Genomic DNA, 5,896 nt, shown 5'->3' on the forward strand with positions numbered 1-5,896 from the left:
AAGGAGGTGGATGCCCCAGAATGCAGTGGAAGATGGTGCTGCCAAGGGCAGATGTCCCTGAGGACTTAAGCGGTTATCAGCTGGCGATGACACTGATAGCCCTGGTGGGTCCAGAGCATCTGGGAGGAGTTAGTTGCTGTGGAAGATCAGGGGCGGCTCCAGGCACCAGCGCAGCAAGTGCGTACCTGGGACGGCAAGCCTCGGGGGGCGGCATGCCGGTTGCCGTGAGGGCGGCAGTCAGGCAGCCTTCGGCGGCATGGCTGCGGGAGGACCGCCGGTCACGCAGCTTCGGCGGCAATTCGGCGGCAGGTACGCTGAAGGCGTGGGACCGGCAGATCACCGACAGAAACGCTGCTGAATCCGCGTGACCAGCGGACCGCCCGCAGGCATGCCACCAAAGGCCGCCTGACTGCCATGCTTGGGGTGGCAAAAAACATAGAGCCGCCCCTGTGGAAGATACAGAGGCCCATGGTGCAGGTGCTAGGGCATGCTAATACGATATGTGTTTTGACCTGAGCTTCCTCTCTCTATCTCAGCTCTCAGTGGCCTGCAGCAAGATCTGGATTCCTCTGTCCGTGTCAGTGTCTCACGGGCCATTCAGCAAGTTCGGGATGGTGGCAGAAACCAGTCACCTCAGACCCTAGGAGCTAGATTCAGGAACCTGTTCTGCTGCTTGACTGGCCAGGAGGAGAGGGAAAATGCTCCTGACAGAGATCTCTTGGGTGGCCCGGACCCTTCCCAAATCCACCGGTGGGACTCAGGAGGGCCCTGAGTTCCCACAGAGAAGTTGGTGACTGGAGGAGGTCAGCTGAGCCACCACTCCAGCCCCGAAGCCAATGCCTGCATGATCCTGTGGTAATTACCTGCATTGTTCCCCATGAGATGTAGGCAGCTGGGGATGAGTTTAAGTGACCCCAGTACTCAGCAGAATGATGGCTACTGGCTCCAGCTAAACAAAAAGGTGACAAGACTGTTAGTGTAAAACCAAGGGCATTTGCTCTCACGTGTCTGTCTTCCTTCCATAATGGAACGAGTTGCAAGATAGCTGGTTCATTACATCAGCCACGGCATTAATGACCTTTTCCCTTTCTTCTGATTAGCCTCCGATCTCTGATACAGTCTTTGTGACCTTGTAGGAAGAGATGGAATCTGGATGATGGGGATGGATCACTTGATAAATTGCCCTGTTCTGTTCATTCCTTCTGAAGCATCTGGCACTGGCCAGTGTCAGAAGATGGAATGCTGTGCTAGATGGACCACTGGTCTGATCCAATATGGCTGTTCGTATGATCCAGGCCTCTAGTTCCCCTTGGACAGTTAAATAAAACCCTTCATCTCTCCATCCATTGACATTATATAATCTCACTCATTTGTTCACCATTGATCCGTTCCTGTGCTTGATGGGCCGAGAGCCCAACGTCGGAATGGACTTGAGGCCCCCATGTAATAGGGGGCCTGCCTTTGGGCTGCCTGCACCCCTTGATTGGTGGAATTGTCTCTCGGATGTTACGAGCCACTCAGAGAACGGCGTTCGCCGGAACATCTTGTGGCATACTCGCGACATGTCTGAAAAGCATAAGACGCCGTCTGCGGACAATGGCCCCAGTAGTCTGTAGACCGGAGCGACCATAAACATCTGCTTTACAAATAAAGTCCTTCCACTCTATGCCCAATATACAACGTTGGCCTTTTATGTGGAAAGCCTCCAGCTTTGCCCACTCTGAGTGGCGCAGTCCCAATGTTTCGCAACCGTACAGCAGTACAGAGAGGATACAGCTCGATTAGATCCTGAACTTGGTTGTCGTGCCGAGATGATGTTGATTCCGTATTCATTGTAAACGACCCATGGCAGGGGCTGCAATGCCACACTCAGGCACCTAAATAAATGGCCTGACCTTTCTCAAATGCTGAATACCAAGAACTTCTCACTCGAATCTGCCGAAGCCGTGGCTGTTCAGCTCCTCTGAAAATCAATCCACTCGTTTAGATGCCTGAATATGAATGTTAGTGCCAGACTTTGGACAGTGACATAGGAAGACATTGGCCTGAGCCTATGCATGGACTCTCATCCTACAATCCAGCCCCTCAACAGATACGTCGCAGCTTCTGACTGTGAACCATTCAGCTACAATGGGGAGGCCTAGATGCTGTAAGTGAATTAACATGTAATGATAGATAGACAGATAGATAGATAGTATAAGCTATTCTTTCTACCATCTGCCGTACGGATTTGCTCTGTAGAGCTTGCTGTCCCTGTTACTCATGGGCATTTATGTTGCAGAGCCCCACATGAGAGAGGGAAGGATTTCAGGCCCAAGGCCCAAGTGGGGCAGGAAGAAGCACACGCTCACCTCAGTTGCCATCTTTGCTGAGGTAAGTTTTGTTGACTTGTTGAACTGAGATTGCAGAGCGTTGCTCAGTCCCATATTCTCACAACTGGCAGTGCCCCATATATATGTCTGGGGCACCTTGAAATCTCATTTCTCTCATGTCTCTCTCTTCCTTCCATAACAGGATGAGTTGCAAGACAGCTGGTTCATTACATCAGCCACGGCATTATTGACCTTTTCCCTTTCTTCTGATTAGCCTCCGATCTCTGTTACATTCTTTGTGACCTTGTAGGAAGAGATGGAATCTGTGCATTAGCCCTCTCATGCTACGGAGCCACGAGAAGGTTTGACAGCAGAAGTAGATGCAGTGTGGACGAATCTACGAGGGACTAACAGGTTCATGCCATATAGCAGGCCTGCACAACATACGGCCCGCGGTGGCGTGCCTGCCCGCCGACAGGAGCCAGCAATGCGGGCGGCTGAGCCCAGCTGCGGTGGCGGGGCTTTCAGGCGCCCCCCCAAACCCAATGCCGGCGCCGGCGCAAGGATATTTTTGCGCCCTCGCGCGCCACCGTCCCCCCTGCCCCAAGCGGGACATGGGGATGGAGCCCTCGCGTGCCGCCACGTCCCCAACCCCCCCCCCCCCCGTGCCCCAAGCGAGACACGGGGATGGAGCCCTCGCGTGCCGCCGCGCCTCCACCCGCCCCCGCCCTAAGCGGGACACGGGGATGGAGCCCTCGCACGCTGCCACGACTCCACCCCCCCCCGACCCAAGCGGGACACGGGGATGGAGCCCTTGCACACTGCCACGACTGCACCCCCCCCCACCCCAAGCGGGACACGGGGATAGAGCCCTCGCACGCTGCCACGCCTCCACCATCGCCCGCACCGCAAGCGGGACACGGGGATGGAGCCCTCGCGCGCCGCCACGCCTCCACCATCGCCCGCACCGCAAGCGGGACATGGGGATGGAGCCCTCGTGCGCCGCCACGCCTCCACCACCGCCCGCACCGCAAGCGGGACACAGAGATGGAGCCCTCGCGCGCTGCCGTGCCTCAACCCGCCCCAGCCCTAAGCGTGACACGGGGATAGAGCCCTCGCACACTGCCACGACTCCACCCCCCCCGACCCAAGCGGGACACGGGGATGGAGCCCTCCCGCGCCGCCGCGCCTCCACCCACCCCCGCCCTAAGCGGGACACGGGGATGGAGCCCTCGCACGCTGCCACACCTAGACCCCCCCCCGCCCCAAGCGGGACACGGGAATAGAGCCCTCGCATGCTGCCACGCCTCCACCCCCCCCGCCATAAGCGGGACGCGGGGATGGAGCCCTTGCATGCTGCCACGACTCCACCCCCCCCGACCCAAGCGGGACACGGGGATGGAGCCCTCGCATGCCGCCACGCCTCCACTCCCCCCCCACCCTAAGCGGGACACGGGGATGGAGCACTCGCACGCTGCCACACCTCCACCCCCCGCCCGCCCCAAGTGGGACACGGGGATAGAGCCCTCGCACACCGCCACGCCTCCACCACCCCCCGCACCGCAAGCGGGACATGGGGATGGAGCCCTCGCGCGCCGCCACGCCTCCACCCGCCCCTGCACTAAGCAGGACACGGGGATGGAGCCCTCGCACACTGCCACGACTCCACCCCCCCCCTCCGCCACAAGTGGGACACCGGGATGGAGCCCTCGCGCGCCACTGCGCCTCCCCCTGCCCCGCCCTAAGCGGGACACGGGGATGGAGCCCTCGCACGCTGCCACACCTCCACCTCCCGCCCACCCCAAGCAGGACACGGGGATAGAGTCCTCGCGCGCCGCCGCGCCTCCACCCGCCCCCGCCCTAAGCGGGACACGGGGATGGAGCCCTCGCGCGCCGCCGCCCCTCCAACCCCGCCCTCCCCGGCCCCAAGCGGGACACGGAGCCCGCGCGCGCCGCTGCCCCTCACCACTGCCCCAAGCGGGACACGGGCACAGAGCGCTCGTCCCCCCGCAGCGGGACACAGGGCTCAGCCACCGCCCCCGTCCTGAGCGCTTTTTGGCCCACCCCCCCCGGGACTCCTGCCCCATCCAACCCCCTGTGTTCCTTGATGCCCCCCCGGGACCCCTGCCCCATCCACCCCTTTCCCTGTCCCCTGACTGCCCTCCGCCGCCCCATCCAACTCCTCTCCTGATTCCCCATCCAAACACCCCTTCTCCCTGTCCCCTGACCACCCTTGGAACCCCTGCCCCGACTGCCTCCCACCACCCCATCCAACCCCTGCTCCTTCCTGACTGCCCCCCGGGACCCTTGCCCCCATTCAATCCCCCTGTTCCCTGCCATCTGACCGCCCCGACCACTATCCACCCCCCCACCACCTCCCTGAACTCCCCTGCCCTCTATCCAACACCCCCTCCCTGCTTCCTTACCGTGCTGCCTAGAGGTGGCTGGCGGCACTACAGCCGCGCCGCTCGGCTGGAGCCGGGCCACGCTGCCACCGCGCAGTGCCTGGAGCACCGGGTCAGTCTGAGCTTGCAGCCCCCCGCTTCCCGTGAATCAGCTGTTCGTGCAGGAAGCCTGGGAGGGCTGAGAAGCAAGCGGCGGCTTCGCGCTCAGGCCCAGGGAGGCTGAGCAGAGGTGAGCTGGGGTGGGAGCGGTTCCCGTGCGCGCCCCTCCCCCCGGGTTACCTGCTGTGGCGCGGACGGCTCCCCCCACCCCAGCTCACCTCCGCTCCGTCTCCGCCTCCCTGGGCTTGAGCGCGAAGCCGCCGCTTGCTTCTCTCCCCTCCCAGGCTTCCCGCGCGAACAGCTGATTCGCGGGAAGCGGGGGGGAGGGGGAGAAGCGGGGCGGAGTGTTCAGAGGCGGAGGCGGAGTGGAGGTGAGCTGGGGCCGGGGAGCGGGGCAGAGAGCTGGAGCACCCATGGGATCAGCTCCTAAGGCGCCACTTTTGGATAATGTGCTCAAGGGGAGCAGCCGCTCCCTCTGCTCCCCCCCAGCTACGGTCCTGGTCACTTCAACTTACCGGTTGTTAAATTTAGAAGCCCTTTTAGAACCGGTCCCGCGCAGGACAACTGGTTCTAAAATGGCTTCTAAATTTAACAACCGGTTCCCGCGAACCGGCTCCCGCTCACCACTGGAGACTCCCCTTGCCGCTCTCACCCTAGGAGCCAGAGACCTCCCAGCAGGGCTGGTGAGTGCGGCCAGGGAAGGGTGTGGTGGAGTGAGTGTCTGGGAGGTGTGCAGGGGGTGCTGGGCTTTGAGGGTGTGGAGGGTGCTGGGCAGTGGGGGAGGTTTGTGTGTTTTGGGGTGCTAGGCAGTGGGGGCCTGTTGGGGGATGCTGGGCAGTGACAGAGATCTGTGTGTGTCAGGGCACTGGGGATCTGTGTGGGGCATTGTTTAGTTGTGGTGGTGGGGCTGTGGGGAAGGGCACTGGGAGGGAGGGAGGAGAAATCTGTGTGTATTGGGAAACTAGTGAGTGGGGTTTTTTCTTTTACCTTAATTATACTATCTTAGGAGCCCGCTATAACATAGTACCAAGGTTCAATACAAAGTCATATCAAAGTTATACAAAAATGCATAATGCAGAG

General features: G+C 60.8%; 1 long non-coding RNA gene across 1 annotated transcript; it reads left to right on the forward strand.

The window, feature by feature from the left end:
- The first annotated feature begins 848 nt into the window (after positions 1–848).
- On the forward strand, positions 849–2,921 carry LOC135979176 (uncharacterized). Its single transcript, XR_010596501.1, has 3 exons — positions 849–2,149; positions 2,282–2,373; positions 2,515–2,921. It is a non-coding gene; the product is annotated as an uncharacterized LOC135979176 (long non-coding RNA).
- The last annotated feature ends 2,975 nt before the right edge of the window (positions 2,922–5,896 follow it).

Source organism: Chrysemys picta, unplaced genomic scaffold (assembly GCF_011386835.1).
Source record: "Chrysemys picta bellii isolate R12L10 unplaced genomic scaffold, ASM1138683v2 scaf701, whole genome shotgun sequence".
Classification (NCBI taxonomy): domain Eukaryota; kingdom Metazoa; phylum Chordata; order Testudines; family Emydidae; genus Chrysemys; species Chrysemys picta.